The sequence below is a fragment of the Symphalangus syndactylus genome, chromosome 6 (genome assembly GCF_028878055.3).
Source record: "Symphalangus syndactylus isolate Jambi chromosome 6, NHGRI_mSymSyn1-v2.1_pri, whole genome shotgun sequence".
In the NCBI taxonomy this organism is placed as follows: Eukaryota; Metazoa; Chordata; class Mammalia; order Primates; family Hylobatidae; genus Symphalangus; species Symphalangus syndactylus.
Window position 1 is genome coordinate 72,925,559 of NC_072428.2, and position 23,765 is coordinate 72,949,323.

Here is a 23,765-nt window from a genome sequence, read left to right on the forward strand (position 1 = left end):
TTAACTCTGTTAGCTGAATGCACAGATCAGAAATAAGTTTCACAGAATGATTCTGTGTAGTTTATATTTGAAGATATTCCTTTTTCCACTATTACCCACTTAGCGCTCCAAATGTCCAGTTGCATTTTCTACAGAAAGAGTGTTTCAGAACTGCTCAATCAAAAGTATGGTTTAACTCTGTTAGCTGAATGCACAGATCAGAAAGAAGTTTCACAGAATGATTCTGTGTAGTTTATATTTGAACATATTACTTTTTCCAGTATAACCCTCTTAGCGCTCAGAATGTCCAATTGCAGTTTCTATAGAAAGACTGTTTCAGAACGGCTCAATGAAATGTAAGGTTCACCTCTTTTAGTTGAATGCACAGAACAGAAAGAAGTTTCACAGAATGCTTCTGTGTAGTATTTAGTTGAAGATATTCCTTTTTTGACTATTACCCACTTAGCGCTCCGAATGTCCACTGGCAGTTTCTACACAAAGAGAGTTTCAGAACTGCTCCTTCAAAATTAAGGCTAAACTCTGTTAGTTGAATGCAGAGAACAGAAAGGAGATTCAGACAATGCTTCTGTGTAGTTTTTATTGGGAGATATTCCTTTTTCCTCTATTACAATCTTTGCGCTCCCAAGGTCCACTTGCATTTTCTACACAAAGAGTCTTTCATAACTGCTGAATCAAAAGTATGGTTTAGCTCGGTTAACTGAATGCACAGATCAGAAATAAGTTTCACAGAATGCTTCTATGTAGTTTTTATTTGAAGATATTCTTTTTCCCAATGTAGGCCTCTTAGCGCTTAGAATGTCCAATTGCAGTTTCTACAGAAAGAGTGTTTCAGAACGGCTCAATCAAAAATAAGGTTCAACTCTGTTAGTTGAATGCACAGAAGAGAAAGAAGTTTCATAGAATGCTTCTGTGTAGTTTATATTTGAATATATTCCTTTTTCCACTACTACCCTCTTAGCGCTCCAAATGTCCAGTTGCATTTTCTACAGAAACAGTGTTCAGAACTGCTCAATCAAAAGTATGGTTTAACTCTGTTAGCAGAATGCACAGATCAGAAATTAGTTTCACAGAATGCTTCTGTGTAGTTTTTATTTGAAGATATTTTATTCCCAATGTAAGCCTCTTAGCGCTTAGAATGTCCAATTGCAGTTTCTACAGAAAGATTGTTTCAGAACGGCTCAATCAAAAATAAGGTTCAACTCTGTTAGTTGAATGCACAGAAGAGAAAGAAGTTTTATACAATGCTTCTGTGTAGTTTATATTTGAATATATATCTTTTTCCACTACTACCCTCTTAGTGCTCCAAATGTCCAGTTGCATTTTCTACAGCAAGAGAGTTTCAGAACGTCTCAATCAAAAGTATGGTTTAACTCTGTTAGCTGAATGCACAGATCAGAAAGAAGTTTCACAGAATTCTTCTGTGTAGTGTTTATATGGAAATAATCTTTATACCAATATAGGCCTCTTAGCGCTCAGAATGTCCAAATGCAGTTTCTATAGAAAGAGTGTTTCAGAACGGCTCAAAGAAAAGTAAGGTTCACCTCTTTTAGTTGAACGCACAGAAGAGAAAGAAGTTTCACAGAATGCTTCTGTGTAGTATTTAGTTGAAGATATTCCTTTATTGACTATTACCCACTTAGCGCTCCGAATGTCCACTGGCAGTTTCTACACAAAGAGTTTTTCAGAACTGCTCCTTCAAAAGTAAGGCTAAACTCTGTTAGTTGAATTCAGAGAACAGAAAGTAGTTTCAGAGAATGCTTCTGTGTAGTTTTTATTTGGAGATATTCCTTTTTCCTCTATTACAAGCTTAGCGCTCTGAAGGTCCACTTGCATTTTATACCCAAAGAGTGTTTCATAACTGCTCAATCAAAGTATGGTTTAGCTCTGTTAACTGAATGCATAGGTCAGAAATAAGTTTCACAGAATGCTTCTGTGTAGTTTTTATTTGAAGATATTCTTTTTCCCAATGTAGGCCTCTTAGCGCTTAGAATGTCCAATTGCAGTTTCTAAAGAAAGAGTGTTTCAGAACGGCTCAATCAAAAGTAAGGTTCAACTCTGTTAGTTGAATGCACAGAACAGAAAGAAGTTTCACAGAATGCTTCTGTGTAGTTTATATTAGAATATATTCCTTTTTCAACTATTACCCTCTTAGCGCACCGTATGTCCACTTGCATATTCTACAGAAATAGTGTTCAGAACGGCTCAATCAAAAGTATGATTTTACTCTTTTAGTTGAATGCACAGATCAGAAAGAAGTTTCACAGAATGCTTCTGTGTAGTTTTTATTTGTAGATATTCTTTTCCCCAATATAGTCCTCTTAGCGGTCAGAATATCCAATTGCTGTTTCTACAGAAAGAGTGTTTCAGAACGGCTCCATCAAAAGTAAGGTTCAACTCAGTTAGTTGAATGGACAGAACAGAAAGAAGTTTCACAGAATGCTTCTGTGTAGTTTATAATTGAATATAATCCTTTTTCCACTATTACCCTATTAGCGCTCCGAATGTCCACTTGCATTTTCTACAGAAAGAGTGTTCAGAACTGCTCAATCAAAAGTATGGTTTAACTCTGTTAGCTGAATGCACAGATCAGAAATAAGTTTCACAGAATGATTCTGTGTAGTTTATATTTGAAGATATTCCTTTTTCCACTATTACCCACTTAGCGCTCCAAATGTCCAGTTGCATTTTCTACAGAAAGAGTGTTTCAGAACTGCTCAATCAAAAGTATGGTTTAGCTCTGTTAACTGAATGCACAGATCAGAAATAAGTTTCACAGAATGCTTCTGTGTAGTTTTTATTTGAACATATTATTTTTCCCAATGTAGGCCTCTTAGCACTCAGAATGTCCAATTGCAGTTTCTATAGAAAGAGTGATTCAGAACGGCTCAATGAAAAGTAAGGTTCATCTCTTTTAGTTGAATGCACAGAACAGAAAGAAGTTTCACAGAATGCTTCTGTGTAGTATTTAGTTGAAGATATTCCTTTTTTGACTATTACCCACTTAGCGCTCCGAATGTCCACTGGCAGTTTCTACACAAAGAGTGTTTCAGAACTGCCCCTTCAAAAGTAAGGCTAAATTGTGTTAGTTGAATTCAGAGAACAGAAAGGAGTTCCAGAGAATGCTTCTGTGTAGTTTTTATTTGGAGATATTCCTTTTTCCTCTATTACAATCTTAGCGCTCCGAAGGTCCACTTGCATTTTCTACACAAAGAGTGTTTCATAACTGCTCAATCAAAAGTATGGTTTAGCTCTGTTAACTGAATGCATAGATAAGAAATAAGTTTCACAGAATGCTTCTGTGTAGTTTTTATTTGAAGATATTCTTTTTCCCAATGTAGGCCTCTTAGCGCTTAGAATGTCCAATTGCAGTTTCTAAAGAAAGAGTGTTTCAGAACGGCTCAATCAAAAGTAAGGTTCAACTCTGTTAGTTGAATGCACAGAACAGAAAGAAGTTTCACAGAATGCTTCTGTGTAGTTTATATTAGAATATATTCCTTTTTCAACTATTACCATCTTAGCGCACCGTATGTCCACTTGCATATTCTACAGAAATAGTGTTCAGAACGGCTCAATCAAAAGTATGGTTTTACTATGTTAGTTGAATGCACAGATCAGAAAGAAGTTTCACAGAATGCTTCTGTGTAGTTTTTATTTGTAGATATTCTATTCCCCAATATACTCCTCTTAGCGGTCAGAATGTCCAATTGCTGTTTCTACAGAAAGAGTGTTTCAGAACGGCTCCATCAAAAGTAAGGTTCAACTCAGTTAGTTGAATGGACAGAACAGAAAGAAGTTTCACAGAATGCTTCTGTGTAGTTTATAATTGAATATAATCCTATTTCCACTATTACCCTATTAGCGCTCCGAATGTCCACTTGCATTTTCTACAGAAAGAGTGTTCAGAACTGCTCAATCAAAAGTATGGTTTAACTCTGTTAGCTGAATGCACAGATCAGAAATAAGTTTCACAGAATGATTCTGTGTAGTTTATATTTGAAGATATTCCTTTTTCCACTATTACCCACTTAGCGCTCCAAATGTCCAGTTGCATTTTCTACAGAAAGAGTGTTTCAGAACTGCTCAATCAAAAGTATGGTTTAACTCTGTTAGCTGAATGCACAGATCAGAAAGAAGTTTCACAGAATGATTCTGTGTAGTTTATATTTGAACATATTACTTTTTCCAGTATAACCCTCTTAGCGCTCAGAATGTCCAATTGCAGTTTCTATAGAAAGACTGTTTCAGAACGGCTCAATGAAATGTAAGGTTCACCTCTTTTAGTTGAATGCACAGAACAGAAAGAAGTTTCACAGAATGCTTCTGTGTAGTATTTAGTTGAAGATATTCCTTTTTTGACTATTACCCACTTAGCGCTCCGAATGTCCACTGGCAGTTTCTACACAAAGAGAGTTTCAGAACTGCTCCTTCAAAATTAAGGCTAAACTCTGTTAGTTGAATGCAGAGAACAGAAAGGAGATTCAGAGAATGCTTCTGTGTAGTTTTTATTGGGAGATATTCCTTTTTCCTCTATTACAATCTTAGCGCTCCCAAGGTCCACTTGCATTTTCTACACAAAGAGTCTTTCATAACTGCTCAATCAAAAGTATGGTTTAGCTCGGTTAACTGAATGCACAGATCAGAAATAAGTTTCACAGAATGCTTCTATGTAGTTTTTATTTGAAGATATTCTTTTTCCCAATGTAGGCCTCTTAGCGCTTAGAATGTCCAATTGCAGTTTCTACAGAAAGAGTGTTTCAGAACGGCTCAATCAAAAATAAGGTTCAACTCTGTTAGTTGAATGCACAGAAGAGAAAGAAGTTTCATAGAATGCTTCTGTGTAGTTTATATTTGAATATATTCCTTTTTCCACTACTACCCTCTTAGCGCTCCAAATGTCCAGTTGCATTTTCTACAGAAACGGTGTTCAGAACTGCTCAATCAGAAGTATGGTTTAACTCTGTTAGCTGAATGCACAGATCAGAGATTAGTTTCACAGAATGCTTCTGTGTAGTTTTTATTTGAAGATATTTTATTCCCAATGTAAGCCTCTTAGCGCTTAGAATGTCCAATTGCAGTTTCTACAGAAAGATTGTTTCAGAACGGCTCAATCAAAAATAAGGTTCAACTCTGTTAGTTGAATGCACAGAAGAGAAAGAAGTTTTATACAATGCTTCTGTGTAGTTTATATTTGAATATATATCTTTTTCCACTACTACCCTCTTAGCGCTCCAAATGTCCAGTTCCATTTTCTACAGAAAGAGTGTTCAGAACGTCTCAATCAAAAGTATGGTTTAACTCTGTTAGCTGAATGCACAGATCAGAGAGACGTTTCACAGAATGATTCTGTGTAGTTTATATTTGAAGATATTCTTTTTCCACTATTACCCACTTAGCGCTCCAAATGTCCAGTAGCATTTTCTACAGCAAGAGAGTTTCAGAACTGCTCAATCAAAAGTATGGTTTAACTCTGTTAGCTGAATGCACAGATCAGAAAGAAGTTTCACAGAATGCTTCTGTGTAGTGTTTATATGGAAATATTCTTTATACCAATATAGGCCTCTTAGCGCTCAGAATGTCCAATTGCAGTTTCTATAGAAAGAGTGTTTCAGAACGGCTCAAAGAAAAGTAAGGTTCACCTCTTTTAGTTGAATGCACAGAAGAGAAAGAAGTTTCACAGAATGCTTCTGTGTAGTATTTAGTTGAAGATATTCCTTTATTGACTATTACCCACTTAGCGCTCCGAATGTCCACTGGCAGTTTCTACACAAAGAGTTTTTCAGAACTGCTCCTTCAAAAGTAAGGCTAAACTCTGTTAGTTGAATTCAGAGAACAGAAAGGAGTTTCAGAGAATGCTTCTGTGTAGTTTTTATTTGGAGATATTCCTTTTTCCTCTATTACAAGCTTAGCGCTCCGAAGGTCCACTTGCATTTTATACCCAAAGAGTGTTTCATAACTGCTCAATCAAAGTATGGTTTAGCTCTGTTAACTGAATGCATAGGTCAGAAATAAGTTTCACAGAATGCTTCTGTGTAGTTTTTATTTGAAGATATTCTTTTTCCCAATGTAGGCCTCTTAGCGCTTAGAATGTCCAATTGCAGTTTCTAAAGAAAGAGTGTTTCAGAACGGCTCAATCAAAAGTAAGGTTCAACTCTGTTAGTTGAATGCACAGAACAGAAAGAAGTTTCACAGAATGCTTCTGTGTAGTTTATATTAGAATATATTCCTTTTTCAACTATTACCCTCTTAGCGCACCGTATGTCCACTTGCATATTCTACAGAAATAGTGTTCAGAACGGCTCAATCAAAAGTATGATTTTACTCTTTTAGTTGAATGCACAGATCAGAAAGAAGTTTCACAGAATGCTTCTGTGTAGTTTTTATTTGTAGATATTCTTTTCCCCAATATAGTCCTCTTAGCGGTCAGAATGTCCAATTGCTGTTTCTACAGAAAGAGTGTTTCAGAACGGCTCCATCAAAAGTAAGGTTCAACTCAGTAAGTTGAATGGACAGAACAGAAAGATGTTTCACAGAATGCTTCTGTGTAGTTTATAATTGAATATAATCCTTTTTCCACTATTACCCTATTAGCGCTCCGAATGTCCACTTGCATTTTCTACAGAAAGAGTGTTCAGAACTGCTCAATCAAAAGTATGGTTTAACTCTGTTAGCTGAATGCACAGATCAGAAATAAGTTTCACAGAATGATTCTGTGTAGTTTATATTTGAAGATATTCCTTTTTCCACTATTACCCACTTAGCGCTCCAAATGTCCAGTTGCATTTTCTACAGAAAGAGTGTTTCAGAACTGCTCAATCAAAAGTATGGTTTAGCTCTGTTAACTGAATGCACAGATCAGAAATAAGTTTCACAGAATGCTTCTGTGTAGTTTTTATTTGAACATATTCTTTTTCCCAATGTAGGCCTCTTAGCACTCAGAATGTCCAATTGCAGTTTCTATAGAAAGAGTGATTCAGAACGGCTCAATGAAAAGTAAGGTTCATCTCTTTTAGTTGAATGCACAGAACAGAAAGAAGTTTCACAGAATGCTTCTGTGTAGTATTTAGTTGAAGATATTCCTTTTTTGACTATTACCCACTTAGCGCTCCGAATGTCCACTGGCAGTTTCTACACAAAGAGTGTTTCAGAACTGCCCCTTCAAAAGTAAGGCTAAATTGTGTTAGTTGAATTCAGAGAACAGAAAGGAGTTCCAGAGAATGCTTCTGTGTAGTTTTTATTTGGAGATATTCCTTTTTCCTCTATTACAATCTTAGCGCTCCGAAGGTCCACTTGCATTTTCTACACAAAGAGTGTTTCATAACTGCTCAATCAAAAGTATGGTTTAGCTCTGTTAACTGAATGCATAGATAAGAAATAAGTTTCACAGAATGCTTCTGTGTAGTTTTTATTTGAAGATATTCTTTTTCCCAATGTAGGCCTCTTAGCGCTTAGAATGTCCAATTGCAGTTTCTAAAGAAAGAGTGTTTCAGAACGGCTCAATCAAAAGTAAGGTTCAACTCTGTTAGTTGAATGCACAGAACAGAAAGAAGTTTCACAGAATGCTTCTGTGTAGTTTATATTAGAATATATTCCTTTTTCAACTATTACCATCTTAGCGCACCGTATGTCCACTTGCATATTCTACAGAAATAGTGTTCAGAACGGCTCAATCAAAAGTATGGTTTTACTATGTTAGTTGAATGCACAGATCAGAAAGAAGTTTCACAGAATGCTTCTGTGTAGTTTTTATTTGTAGATATTCTATTCCCCAATATACTCCTCTTAGCGGTCAGAATGTCCAATTGCTGTTTCTACAGAAAGAGTGTTTCAGAACGGCTCCATCAAAAGTAAGGTTCAACTCAGTTAGTTGAATGGACAGAACAGAAAGAAGTTTCACAGAATGCTTCTGTGTAGTTTATAATTGAATATAATCCTATTTCCACTATTACCCTATTAGCGCTCCGAATGTCCACTTGCATTTTCTACAGAAAGAGTGTTCAGAACTGCTCAATCAAAAGTATGGTTTAACTCTGTTAGCTGAATGCACAGATCAGAAATAAGTTTCACAGAATGATTCTGTGTAGTTTATATTTGAAGATATTCCTTTTTCCACTATTACCCACTTAGCGCTCCAAATGTCCAGTTGCATTTTCTACAGAAAGAGTGTTTCAGAACTGCTCAATCAAAAGTATGGTTTAACTCTGTTAGCTGAATGCACAGATCAGAAAGAAGTTTCACAGAATGATTCTGTGTAGTTTATATTTGAACATATTACTTTTTCCAGTATAACCCTCTTAGCGCTCAGAATGTCCAATTGCAGTTTCTATAGAAAGACTGTTTCAGAACGGCTCAATGAAATGTAAGGTTCACCTCTTTTAGTTGAATGCACAGAACAGAAAGAAGTTTCACAGAATGCTTCTGTGTAGTATTTAGTTGAAGATATTCCTTTTTTGACTATTACCCACTTAGCGCTCCGAATGTCCACTGGCAGTTTCTACACAAAGAGAGTTTCAGAACTGCTCCTTCAAAATTAAGGCTAAACTCTGTTAGTTGAATGCAGAGAACAGAAAGGAGATTCAGACAATGCTTCTGTGTAGTTTTTATTGGGAGATATTCCTTTTTCCTCTATTACAATCTTTGCGCTCCCAAGGTCCACTTGCATTTTCTACACAAAGAGTCTTTCATAACTGCTGAATCAAAAGTATGGTTTAGCTCGGTTAACTGAATGCACAGATCAGAAATAAGTTTCACAGAATGCTTCTATGTAGTTTTTATTTGAAGATATTCTTTTTCCCAATGTAGGCCTCTTAGCGCTTAGAATGTCCAATTGCAGTTTCTACAGAAAGAGTGTTTCAGAACGGCTCAATCAAAAATAAGGTTCAACTCTGTTAGTTGAATGCACAGAAGAGAAAGAAGTTTCATAGAATGCTTCTGTGTAGTTTATATTTGAATATATTCCTTTTTCCACTACTACCCTCTTAGCGCTCCAAATGTCCAGTTGCATTTTCTACAGAAACGGTGTTCAGAACTGCTCAATCAAAAGTATGGTTTAACTCTGTTAGCTGAATGCACAGATCAGAAATTAGTTTCACAGAATGCTTCTGTGTAGTTTTTATTTGAAGATATTTTATTCCCAATGTAAGCCTCTTAGCGCTTAGAATGTCCAATTGCAGTTTCTACAGAAAGATTGTTTCAGAACGGCTCAATCAAAAATAAGGTTCAACTCTGTTAGTTGAATGCACAGAAGAGAAAGAAGTTTTATACAATGCTTCTGTGTAGTTTATATTTGAATATATATCTTTTTCCACTACTACCCTCTTAGCGCTCCAAATGTCCAGTTGCATTTTCTACAGAAAGAGTGTTCAGAACGGCTCAATCAAAAGTATGGTTTAACTCTGTTAGCTGAATGCACAGATCAGAGAGACGTTTCACAGAATGATTCTGTGTAGTTTATATTTGAAGATATTCTTTTTCCACTATTACCCACTTAGCGCTCCAAATGTCCAGTAGCATTTTCTACAGCAAGAGAGTTTCAGAACTGCTCAATCAAAAGTATGGTTTAACTCTGTTAGCTGAATGCACAGATCAGAAAGAAGTTTCACAGAATGCTTCTGTGTAGTGTTTATATGGAAATATTCTTTATACCAATATAGGCCTTTTAGCACTCAGAATGTCCAATTGCAGTTTCTATAGAAAGAGTGTTTCAGAACGGCTCAATGAAAAGTAAGGTTCACCTCTTTTAGTTGAATGCACAGAAGAGAAAGAAGTTTCACAGAATGCTTCTGTGTAGTATTTAGTTGAAGATATTCCTTTATTGACTATTACCCACTTAGCGCTCCGAATGTCCACTGGCAGTTTCTACACAAAGAGTTTTTCAGAACTGCTCCTTCAAAAGTAAGGCTAAACTCTGTTAGTTGAATTCAGAGAACAGAAAGGAGTTTCAGAGAATGCTTCTGTGTAGTTTTTATTTGGAGATATTCCTTTTTCCTCTATTACAAACTTAGAGCTCCGAATGTCCACTAGCATTTTCTACACAAAGAGTCTTTCATAACTGCTCAATCAAAAGTATTGTTTAGCTCTGTTAACTGAATGCACAGATCAGAAATAAGTTTCACAGAATGCTTCTGTGTAGTTTTTATTTGAAGATATTCTTTTTCCCAATGTAGGCCTCTTAGCGCTTAGAATGTCCAACTGCAGTTTCTAAAGAAAGAGTGTTTCAGAACGGCTCAATCAAAAGTAAGGTTCAACTCTGTTAGTTGAATGCACAGAACAGAAAGAAGTTTCACAGAATGCTTCTGTGTAGTTTATATTTGAATATATTCCTTTTTCAACTATTACCCTCATAGCGCACCGTATGTCCACTTGCATATTCTACAGAAAGAGTGTTCAGAACGGCTCAATCAAAAATATGCTTTTACTCTGTTAGTTGAATGCAGAGATCAGAAAGAAGTTTCACAGAATGCTTCTGTGTAGTTTTTATTTGTAGATATACTTTTTCCCAATATAGGCCTCTTAGCGGTCAGAATGTCCAATTGCAGTTTCTACAGAAAGAGTGTTTCAGAACGGCTCCATCAAAAGTAAGGTTCAACTCAGTTAGTTGAATGGACAGAACAGAAAGAAGTTTCACAGAATGCTTCTGTGTAGTTTATAGATGAATATTTACCTTTTTCCACTATTACCCTATTAGCGCTCCGAATGTCCACTTGCATTTTCTACAGAAAGAGTGTTCAGAACGGCTCAATCAAAAATAAGGTTCAACTCTGTTAGTTCAATGCACAGAAGAGAAAGAAGTTTCATACAATGCTTCTGTGTAGTTTATATTTGAACATATTCCTTTTTCCATTATTACCCATTTAGCGCTCCGAATGTCCAATTGCATTTTCTACAGACAGAGTGTTTCAAATCTGCTCAATCAAAAGTATCGTTTAACTCTGTTAGCTGAATGCTCAGACCAGAAAGAAGTTTCACAGAATGCTTCTGTGTAGTTTATATTTGAATATATTCCTTTTTCCACTACTACCCTCTTAGCGCTCCAAATGTCCAGTTGCATTTTCTACAGAAAGAGTGTTCAGAACTGCTCAATCAAAAGTATGGTTTAACTCTGTTAGCTGAATGCACAGATCAGAAAGAAGTTTCACAGAATGATTCTCTGTAGTTAATATTTGAAGATATTCCTTTTTCCACTATTACCCTCTTAGCGCTCCGAATCTCCATTTTCATTTTCTACAAAAAGAGGGTTTCAGAACGGCTCAATGAAAACTAAGGTTCAACACTTTTACTTGAATGCACAGAACAGAAAGAAGTTTCACAGAATGCTTCTGTGTAGTTTTTATGCGTAGATATTCTTTTTCCCAATATAGGCCTCTTAGCGGTCAGAATGTCCAATTGCAGTTTCTACAGAAAGAGTGTTTCAGAACGGCTCCATCAAATGTAAGGTTCAACTCTGTTAGTTGAATGCACAGAACAGAAAGAAGTTTCACAGAATGCTTCTGTGTAGTTTATAATTGAATATATTCCTTTTTCCTCTATTACCCTATTAGCGCTCCGAATGTCCACTTGCATTTTCTACAGAAAGAGTGTTCAGAACTGCGCAATCAAAAGTATGGTTTAATTCTGTTAGCTGAATGCACATATCAGAAATAAGTATCACACAATGCTGCTGTGTAGTTTTTATTTGAAGATATTATTTTTCCCAATGTAGGCCTCTTAGCGCTCAGAATGTCCAATTGCAGTTTCTACAGAAAGAGTGTTTCAGAACGGCTCAATCAAAAGTAAGTTTCAAATCTGTTAGTTGAATGCACAGAACAGAAAGAAGCTTCATACAATGCTTCTGTATAGTTTATATATGAACATATTCCTTTTTCCATTATTACACACTTAGCGCTCCGAATGTCCAGTGGCATTTTCTACAGTCAGAGTGTTTCAAAACTGCTCAATCAAAAGTATGGTTTAACTCTGTTAGCTGAATGCTCAGATCAGAAAGAAGTTTCACAGAATGCTTCTGTGTAGTTTATATTTGAATATATTCCTTTTTCCACTACGACCCTCTTAGCGCTCCAAATGTCCAGTTGCATTTTCTACAGAAACAGTGTTCAGAACTGCTCAATCAAAAGTATGGTTTAACTTTGTTAGCTGAATGCACAGATCAGAAAGAAGTTTCACAGAATGATTCTGTGTAGTTTATATTTGAAGATATTCCTTTTTCCACTATTACCCACTTAGCGCTCCAAATGTCCTGTTGCATTTTCTACAGAAAGAGTGTTTCAGAACTGCTCAATCAAAAGTATGGTTTAGCTCTGTTAACTGAATGCACAGATCAGAAATAAGTTTCACAGAATGCTTCTGTGTAGTTTTTATTTGAACATATTCTTTTTCCCAATGTAGGCCTCTTAGCACTCAGAATGTCCAATTGCAGTTTCTATAGAAAGAGTGATTCAGAACAGCTCAATGAAAAGTAAGGTTCATCTCTTTTAGTTGAATGCACAGAACAGAAAGAAGTTTCACAGAATGCTTCTGTGTAGTATTTAGTTGAAGATATTCCTTTTTTGACTATTACCCACTTAGCGCTCCGAATGTCCACTGGCAGTTTCTACACAAAGAGTGTTTCAGAACTGCCCCTTCAAAAGTAAGGCTAAATTGTGTTAGTTGAATTCAGAGAACAGAAAGGAGTTCCAGAGAATGCTTCTGTGTAGTTTTTATTTGGAGATATTCCTTTTTCCTCTATTACAATCTTAGCGCTCCGAAGGTCCACTTGCATTTTCTACACAAAGAGTGTTTCATAACTGCTCAATCAAAAGTATGGTTTAGCTCTGTTAACTGAATGCATAGATAAGAAATAAGTTTCACAGAATGCTTCTGTGTAGTTTTTATTTGAAGATATTCTTTTTCCCAATGTAGGCCTCTTAGCGCTTAGAATGTCCAATTGCAGTTTCTAAAGAAAGAGTGTTTCAGAACGGCTCAATCAAAAGTAAGGTTCAACTCTGTTAGTTGAATGCACAGAACAGAAAGAAGTTTCACAGAATGCTTCTGTGTAGTTTATATTAGAATATATTCCTTTTTCAACTATTACCATCTTAGCGCACCGTATGTCCACTTGCATATTCTACAGAAATAGTGTTCAGAACGGCTCAATCAAAAGTATGGTTTTACTATGTTAGTTGAATGCACAGATCAGAAAGAAGTTTCACAGAATGCTTCTGTGTAGTTTTTATTTGTAGATATTCTATTCCCCAATATACTCCTCTTAGCGGTCAGAATGTCCAATTGCTGTTTCTACAGAAAGAGTGTTTCAGAACGGCTCCATCAAAAGTAAGGTTCAACTCAGTTAGTTGAATGGACAGAACAGAAAGAAGTTTCACAGAATGCTTCTGTGTAGTTTATAATTGAATATAATCCTATTTCCACTATTACCCTATTAGCGCTCCGAATGTCCACTTGCATTTTCTACAGAAAGAGTGTTCAGAACTGCTCAATCAAAAGTATGGTTTAACTCTGTTAGCTGAATGCACAGATCAGAAATAAGTTTCACAGAATGATTCTGTGTAGTTTATATTTGAAGATATTCCTTTTTCCACTATTACCCACTTAGCGCTCCAAATGTCCAGTTGCATTTTCTACAGAAAGAGTGTTTCAGAACTGCTCAATCAAAAGTATGGTTTAACTCTGTTAGCTGAATGCACAGATCAGAAAGAAGTTTCACAGAATGATTCTGTGTAGTTTATATTTGAACATATTACTTTTTCCAGTATAACCCTCTTAGCGCTCAGAATGTCCAATTGCAGTTTCTATAGAAAGACTGTTTCAGAACGGCTCAATGAAATGTAAGGTTCACCTCTTTTAGTTGAATGCACAGAACAGAAAGAAGTTTCACAGAATGCTTCTGTGTAGTATTTAGTTGAAGATATTCCTTTTTTGACTATTACCCACTTAGCGCTCCGAATGTCCACTGGCAGTTTCTACACAAAGAGAGTTTCAGAACTGCTCCTTCAAAATTAAGGCTAAACTCTGTTAGTTGAATGCAGAGAACAGAAAGGAGATTCAGACAATGCTTCTGTGTAGTTTTTATTGGGAGATATTCCTTTTTCCTCTATTACAATCTTTGCGCTCCCAAGGTCCACTTGCATTTTCTACACAAAGAGTCTTTCATAACTGCTGAATCAAAAGTATGGTTTAGCTCGGTTAACTGAATGCACAGATCAGAAATAAGTTTCACAGAATGCTTCTATGTAGTTTTTATTTGAAGATATTCTTTTTCCCAATGTAGGCCTCTTAGCGCTTAGAATGTCCAATTGCAGTTTCTACAGAAAGAGTGTTTCAGAACGGCTCAATCAAAAATAAGGTTCAACTCTGTTAGTTGAATGCACAGAAGAGAAAGAAGTTTCATAGAATGCTTCTGTGTAGTTTATATTTGAATATATTCCTTTTTCCACTACTACCCTCTTAGCGCTCCAAATGTCCAGTTGCATTTTCTACAGAAACAGTGTTCAGAACTGCTCAATCAAAAGTATGGTTTAACTCTGTTAGCAGAATGCACAGATCAGAAATTAGTTTCACAGAATGCTTCTGTGTAGTTTTTATTTGAAGATATTTTATTCCCAATGTAAGCCTCTTAGCGCTTAGAATGTCCAATTGCAGTTTCTACAGAAAGATTGTTTCAGAACGGCTCAATCAAAAATAAGGTTCAACTCTGTTAGTTGAATGCACAGAAGAGAAAGAAGTTTTATACAATGCTTCTGTGTAGTTTATATTTGAATATATATCTTTTTCCACTACTACCCTCTTAGTGCCCCAAATGTCCAGTTGCATTTTCTACAGCAAGAGAGTTTCAGAACTGCTCAATCAAAAGTATGGTTTAACTCTGTTAGCTGAATGCACAGATCAGAAAGAAGTTTCACAGAATTCTTCTGTGTAGTGTTTATATGGAAATAATCTTTATACCAATATAGGCCTCTTAGCGCTCAGAATGTCCAAATGCAGTTTCTATAGAAAGAGTGTTTCAGAACGGCTCAAAGAAAAGTAAGGTTCACCTCTTTTAGTTGAACGCACAGAAGAGAAAGAAGTTTCACAGAATGCTTCTGTGTAGTATTTAGTTGAAGATATTCCTTTATTGACTATTACCCACTTAGCGCTCCGAATGTCCACTGGCAGTTTCTACACAAAGAGTTTTTCAGAACTGCTCCTTCAAAAGTAAGGCTAAACTCTGTTAGTTGAATTCAGAGAACAGAAAGTAGTTTCAGAGAATGCTTCTGTGTAGTTTTTATTTGGAGATATTCCTTTTTCCTCTATTACAAGCTTAGCGCTCTGAAGGTCCACTTGCATTTTATACCCAAAGAGTGTTTCATAACTGCTCAATCAAAGTATGGTTTAGCTCTGTTAACTGAATGCATAGGTCAGAAATAAGTTTCACAGAATGCTTCTGTGTAGTTTTTATTTGAAGATATTCTTTTTCCCAATGTAGGCCTCTTAGCGCTTAGAATGTCCAATTGCAGTTTCTAAAGAAAGAGTGTTTCAGAACGGCTCAATCAAAAGTAAGGTTCAACTCTGTTAGTTGAATGCACAGAACAGAAAGAAGTTTCACAGAATGCTTCTGTGTAGTTTATATTAGAATATATTCCTTTTTCAACTATTACCCTCTTAGCGCACCGTATGTCCACTTGCATATTCTACAGAAATAGTGTTCAGAACGGCTCAATCAAAAGTATGATTTTACTCTTTTAGTTGAATGCACAGATCAGAAAGAAGTTTCACAGAATGCTTCTGTGTAGTTTTTATTTGTAGATATTCTTTTCCCCAATATAGTCCTCTTAGCGGTCAGAATGTCCAATTGCTGTTTCTACAGAAAGAGTGTTTCAGAACGGCTCCATCAAAAGTAAGGTTCAACTCAGTTAGTTGAATGGACAGAACAGAAAGAAGTTTCACAGAATGCTTCTGTGTAGTTTATAATTGAATATAATCCTTTTTCCACTATTACCCTATTAGCGCTCCGAATGTCCACTTGCATTTTCTACAGAAAGAGTGTTCAGAACTGCTCAATCAAAAGTATGGTTTAACTCTGTTAGCTGAATGCACAGATCAGAAATAAGTTTCACAGAATGATTCTGTGTAGTTTATATTTGAAGATATTCCTTTTTCCACTATTACCCACTTAGCGCTCCAAATGTCCAGTTGCATTTTCTACAGAAAGAGTGTTTCAGAACTGCTCAATCAAAAGTATGGTTTAGCTCTGTTAACTGAATGCACAGATCAGAAATAAGTTTCACAGAATGCTTCTGTGTAGTTTTTATTTGAACATATTCTTTTTCCCAATGTAGGCCTCTTAGCACTCAGAATGTCCAATTGCAGTTTCTATAGAAAGAGTGATTCAGAACGGCTCAATGAAAAGTAAGGTTCATCTCTTTTAGTTGAATGCACAGAACAGAAAGAAGTTTCACAGAATGCTTCTGTGTAGTATTTAGTTGAAGATATTCCTTTTTTGACTATTACCCACTTAGCGCTCCGAATGTCCACTGGCAGTTTCTACACAAAGAGTGTTTCAGAACTGCCCCTTCAAAAGTAAGGCTAAATTGTGTTAGTTGAATTCAGAGAACAGAAAGGAGTTCCAGAGAATGCTTCTGTGTAGTTTTTATTTGGAGATATTCCTTTTTCCTCTATTACAATCTTAGCGCTCCGAAGGTCCACTTGCATTTTCTACACAAAGAGTGTTTCATAACTGCTCAATCAAAAGTATGGTTTAGCTCTGTTAACTGAATGCATAGATAAGAAATAAGTTTCACAGAATGCTTCTGTGTAGTTTTTATTTGAAGATATTCTTTTTCCCAATGTAGGCCTCTTAGCGCTTAGAATGTCCAATTGCAGTTTCTAAAGAAAGAGTGTTTCAGAACGGCTCAATCAAAAGTAAGGTTCAACTCTGTTAGTTGAATGCACAGAACAGAAAGAAGTTTCACAGAATGCTTCTGTGTAGTTTATATTAGAATATATTCCTTTTTCAACTATTACCATCTTAGCGCACCGTATGTCCACTTGCATATTCTACAGAAATAGTGTTCAGAACGGCTCAATCAAAAGTATGGTTTTACTATGTTAGTTGAATGCACAGATCAGAAAGAAGTTTCACAGAATGCTTCTGTGTAGTTTTTATTTGTAGATATTCTATTCCCCAATATACTCCTCTTAGCGGTCAGAATGTCCAATTGCTGTTTCTACAGAAAGAGTGTTTCAGAACGGCTCCATCAAAAGTAAGGTTCAACTCAGTTAGTTGAATGGACAGAACAGAAAGAAGTTTCACAGAATGCTTCTGTGTAGTTTATAATTGAATATAATCCTATTTCCACTATTACCCTATTAGCGCTCCGAATGTCCACTTGCATTTTCTACAGAAAGAGTGTTCAGAACTGCTCAATCAAAAGTATGGTTTAACTCTGTTAGCTGAATGCACAGATCAGAAATAAGTTTCACAGAATGATTCTGTGTAGTTTATATTTGAAGATATTCCTTTTTCCACTATTACCCACTTAGCGCTCCAAATGTCCAGTTGCATTTTCTACAGAAAGAGTGTTTCAGAACTGCTCAATCAAAAGTATGGTTTAACTCTGTTAGCTGAATGCACAGATCAGAAAGAAGTTTCACAGAATGATTCTGTGTAGTTTATATTTGAACATATTACTTTTTCCAGTATAACCCTCTTAGCGCTCAGAATGTCCAATTGCAGTTTCTATAGAAAGACTGTTTCAGAACGGCTCAATGAAATGTAAGGTTCACCTCTTTTAGTTGAATGCACAGAACAGAAAGAAGTTTCACAGAATGCTTCTGTGTAGTATTTAGTTGAAGATATTCCTTTTTTGACTATTACCCACTTAGCGCTCCGAATGTCCACTGGCAGTTTCTACACAAAGAGAGTTTCAGAACTGCTCCTTCAAAATTAAGGCTAAACTCTGTTAGTTGAATTCAGAGAACAGAAAGGAGATTCAGAGAATGCTTCTGTGTAGTTTTTATTGGGAGATATTCCTTTTTCCTCTATTACAATCTTAGCGCTCCCAAGGTCCACTTGCATTTTCTACACAAAGAGTCTTTCATAACTGCTCAATCAAAAGTATGGTTTAGCTCGGTTAACTGAATGCACAGATCAGAAATAAGTTTCACAGAATGCTTCTATGTAGTTTTTATTTGAAGATATTCTTTTTCCCAATGTAGGCCTCTTAGCGCTTAGAATGTCCAATTGCAGTTTCTACAGAAAGAGTGTTTCAGAACGGCTCAATCAAAAATAAGGTTCAACTCTGTTAGTTGAATGCACAGAAGAGAAAGAAGTTTCATAGAATGCTTCTGTGTAGTTTATATTTGAATATATTCCTTTTTCCACTACTACCCTCTTAGCGCTCCAAATGTCCAGTTGCATTTTCTACAGAAACGGTGTTCAGAACTGCTCAATCAGAAGTATGGTTTAACTCTGTTAGCTGAATGCACAGATCAGAAATTAGTTTCACAGAATGCTTCTGTGTAGTTTTTATTTGAAGATATTTTATTCCCAATGTAAGCCTCTTAGCGCTTAGAATGTCCAATTGCAGTTTCTACAGAAAGATTGTTTCAGAACGGCTCAATCAAAAATAAGGTTCAACTCTGTTAGTTGAATGCACAGAAGAGAAAGAAGTTTTATACAATGCTTCTGTGTAGTTTATATTTGAATATATATCTTTTTCCACTACTACCCTCTTAGCGCTCCAAATGTCCAGTTGCATTTTCTACAGAAAGAGTGTTCAGAACGGCTCAATCAAAAGTATGGTTTAACTCTGTTAGCTGAATGCACAGATCAGAGAGACGTTTCACAGAATGATTCTGTGTAGTTTATATTTGAAGATATTCTTTTTCCACTATTACCCACTTAGCGCTCCAAATGTCCAGTAGCATTTTCTACAGCAAGAGAGTTTCAGAACTGCTCAATCAAAAGTATGGTTTAACTCTGTTAGCTGAATGCACAGATCAGAAAGAAGTTTCACAGAATGCTTCTGTGTAGTGTTTATATGGAAATATTCTTTATACCAATATAGGCCTCTTAGCACTCAGAATGTCCAATTGCAGTTTCTATAGAAAGAGTGTTTCAGAACGGCTCAATGAAAAGTAAGGTTCACCTCTTTTAGTTGAATGCACAGAAGAGAAAGAAGTTTCACAGAATGCTTCTGTGTAGTATTTAGTTGAAGATATTCCTTTATTGACTATTACCCACTTAGCGCTCCGAATGTCCACTGGCAGTTTCTACACAAAGAGTGTTTCAGAACTGCTCCTTCAAAAGTAAGGCTAAATTGTGTTAGTTGAATTCAGAGAACAGAAAGGAGTTCCAGAGAATGCTTCTGTGTAGCTTTTATTTGGAGATATTCCTTTTTCCTCTATTACAATCTTAGCGCTCCGAAGGTCCACTTGCATTTTCTACACAAAGAGTGTTTCATAACTGCTCAATCAAAAGTATGGTTTAGCTCTGTTAACTGAATGCATAGATAAGAAATAAGTTTCACAGAATGCTTCTGTGTAGTTTTTATTTGAAGATATTCTTTTTCCCAATGTAGGCCTCTTAGCGCTTAGAATGTCCAATTGCAGTTTCTAAAGAAAGAGTGTTTCAGAACGGCTCAATCAAAAGTAAGGTTCAACTCTGTTAGTTGAATGCACAGAACAGAAAGAAGTTTCACAGAATGCTTCTGTGTAGTTTATATTAGAATATATTCCTTTTTCAACTATTACCATCTTAGCGCACCGTATGTCCACTTGCATATTCTACAGAAATAGTGTTCAGAACGGCTCAATCAAAAGTATGGTTTTACTATGTTAGTTGAATGCACAGATCAGAAAGAAGTTTCACAGAATGCTTCTGTGTTTTTATTTGTAGATATTCTATTCCCCAATATACTCCTCTTAGCGGTCAGAATGTCCAATTGCTGTTTCTACAGAAAGAGTGTTTCAGAACGGCTCCATCAAAAGTAAGGTTCAACTCAGTTAGTTGAATGGACAGAACAGAAAGAAGTTTCACAGAATGCTTCTGTGTAGTTTATAATTGAATATAATCCTATTTCCACTATTACCCTATTAGCGCTCCGAATGTCCACTTGCATTTTCTACAGAAAGAGTGTTCAGAACTGCTCAATCAAAAGTATGGTTTAACTCTGTTAGCTGAATGCACAGATCAGAAATAAGTTTCACAGAATGATTCTGTGTAGTTTATATTTGAAGATATTCCTTTTTCCACTATTACCCACTTAGCGCTCCAAATGTCCAGTTGCATTTTCTACAGAAAGAGTGTTTCAGAACTGCTCAATCAAAAGTATGGTTTAACTCTGTTAGCTGAATGCACAGATCAGAAAGAAGTTTCACAGAATGATTCTGTGTAGTTTATATTTGAACATATTACTTTTTCCAGTATAACCCTCTTAGCGCTCAGAATGTCCAATTGCAGTTTCTATAGAAAGACTGTTTCAGAACGGCTCAATGAAATGTAAGGTTCACCTCTTTTAGTTGAATGCACAGAACAGAAAGAAGTTTCACAGAATGCTTCTGTGTAGTATTTAGTTGAAGATATTCCTTTTTTGACTATTACCCACTTAGCGCTCCGAATGTCCACTGGCAGTTTCTACACAAAGAGAGTTTCAGAACTGCTCCTTCAAAATTAAGGCTAAACTCTGTTAGTTGAATGCAGAGAACAGAAAGGAGATTCAGACAATGCTTCTGTGTAGTTTTTATTGGGAGATATTCCTTTTTCCTCTATTACAATCTTTGCGCTCCCAAGGTCCACTTGCATTTTCTACACAAAGAGTCTTTCATAACTGCTGAATCAAAAGTATGGTTTAGCTCGGTTAACTGAATGCACAGATCAGAAATAAGTTTCACAGAATGCTTCTATGTAGTTTTTATTTGAAGATATTCTTTTTCCCAATGTAGGCCTCTTAGCGCTTAGAATGTCCAATTGCAGTTTCTACAGAAAGAGTGTTTCAGAACGGCTCAATCAAAAATAAGGTTCAACTCTGTTAGTTGAATGCACAGAAGAGAAAGAAGTTTCATAGAATGCTTCTGTGTAGTTTATATTTGAATATATTCCTTTTTCCACTACTACCCTCTTAGCGCTCCAAATGTCCAGTTGCATTTTCTACAGAAACGGTGTTCAGAACTGCTCAATCAAAAGTATGGTTTAACTCTGTTAGCTGAATGCACAGATCAGAAATTAGTTTCACAGAATGCTTCTGTGTAGTTTTTATTTGAAGATATTTTATTCCCAATGTAAGCCTCTTAGCGCTTAGAATGTCCAATTGCAGTTTCTACAGAAAGATTGTTTCAGAACGGCTCAATCAAAAATAAGGTTCAACTCTGTTAGTTGAATGCACAGAAGAGAAAGAAGTTTTATACAATGCTTCTGTGTAGTTTATATTTGAATATATATCTTTTTCCACTACTACCCTCTTAGCGCTCCAAATGTCCAGTTGCATTTTCTACAGAAAGAGTGTTCAGAACGGCTCAATCAAAAGTATGGTTTAACTCTGTTAGCTGAATGCACAGATCAGAGAGACGTTTCACAGAATGATTCTGTGTAGTTTATATTTGAAGATATTCTTTTTCCACTATTACCCACTTAGCGCTCCAAATGTCCAGTAGCATTTTCTACAGCAAGAGAGTTTCAGAACTGCTCAATCAAAAGTATGGTTTAACTCTGTTAGCTGAATGCACAGATCAGAAAGAAGTTTCACAGAATGCTTCTGTGTAGTGTTTATATGGAAATATTCTTTATACCAATATAGGCCTTTTAGCACTCAGAATGTCCAATTGCAGTTTCTATAGAAAGAGTGTTTCAGAACGGCTCAATGAAAAGTAAGGTTCACCTCTTTTAGTTGAATGCACAGAAGAGAAAGAAGTTTCACAGAATGCTTCTGTGTAGTATTTAGTTGAAGATATTCCTTTATTGACTATTACCCACTTAGCGCTCCGAATGTCCACTGGCAGTTTCTACACAAAGAGTTTTTCAGAACTGCTCCTTCAAAAGTAAGGCTAAACTCTGTTAGTTGAATTCAGAGAACAGAAAGGAGTTTCAGAGAATGCTTCTGTGTAGTTTTTATTTGGAGATATTCCTTTTTCCTCTATTACAAACTTAGAGCTCCGAATGTCCACTAGCATTTTCTACACAAAGAGTCTTTCATAACTGCTCAATCAAAAGTATTGTTTAGCTCTGTTAACTGAATGCACAGATCAGAAATAAGTTTCACAGAATGCTTCTGTGTAGTTTTTATTTGAAGATATTCTTTTTCCCAATGTAGGCCTCTTAGCGCTTAGAATGTCCAACTGCAGTTTCTAAAGAAAGAGTGTTTCAGAACGGCTCAATCAAAAGTAAGGTTCAACTCTGTTAGTTGAATGCACAGAACAGAAAGAAGTTTCACAGAATGCTTCTGTGTAGTTTATATTTGAATATATTCCTTTTTCAACTATTACCCTCATAGCGCACCGTATGTCCACTTGCATATTCTACAGAAAGAGTGTTCAGAACGGCTCAATCAAAAATATGCTTTTACTCTGTTAGTTGAATGCAGAGATCAGAAAGAAGTTTCACAGAATGCTTCTGTGTAGTTTTTATTTGTAGATATACTTTTTCCCAATATAGGCCTCTTAGCGGTCAGAATGTCCAATTGCAGTTTCTACAGAAAGAGTGTTTCAGAACGGCTCCATCAAAAGTAAGGTTCAACTCAGTTAGTTGAATGGACAGAACAGAAAGAAGTTTCACAGAATGCTTCTGTGTAGTTTATAGATGAATATTTACCTTTTTCCACTATTACCCTATTAGCGCTCCGAATGTCCACTTGCATTTTCTACAGAAAGAGTGTTCAGAACGGCTCAATCAAAAATAAGGTTCAACTCTGTTAGTTCAATGCACAGAAGAGAAAGAAGTTTCATACAATGCTTCTGTGTAGTTTATATTTGAACATATTCCTTTTTCCATTATTACCCATTTAGCGCTCCGAATGTCCAATTGCATTTTCTACAGACAGAGTGTTTCAAATCTGCTCAATCAAAAGTATCGTTTAACTCTGTTAGCTGAATGCTCAGACCAGAAAGAAGTTTCACAGAATGCTTCTGTGTAGTTTATATTTGAATATATTCCTTTTTCCACTACTACCCTCTTAGCGCTCCAAATGTCCAGTTGCATTTTCTACAGAAAGAGTGTTCAGAACTGCTCAATCAAAAGTATGGTTTAACTCTGTTAGCTGAATGCACAGATCAGAAAGAAGTTTCACAGAATGATTCTCTGTAGTTAATATTTGAAGATATTCCTTTTTCCACTATTACCCTCTTAGCGCTCCGAATCTCCATTTTCATTTTCTACAAAAAGAGGGTTTCAGAACGGCTCAATGAAAACTAAGGTTCAACACTTTTACTTGAATGCACAGAACAGAAAGAAGTTTCACAGAATGCTTCTGTGTAGTTTTTATGCGTAGATATTCTTTTTCCCAATATAGGCCTCTTAGCGGTCAGAATGTCCAATTGCAGTTTCTACAGAAAGAGTGTTTCAGAACGGCTCCATCAAATGTAAGGTTCAACTCTGTTAGTTGAATGCACAGAACAGAAAGAAGTTTCACAGAATGCTTCTGTGTAGTTTATAATTGAATATATTCCTTTTTCCTCTATTACCCTATTAGCGCTCCGAATGTCCACTTGCATTTTCTACAGAAAGAGTGTTCAGAACTGCGCAATCAAAAGTATGGTTTAATTCTGTTAGCTGAATGCACATATCAGAAATAAGTATCACACAA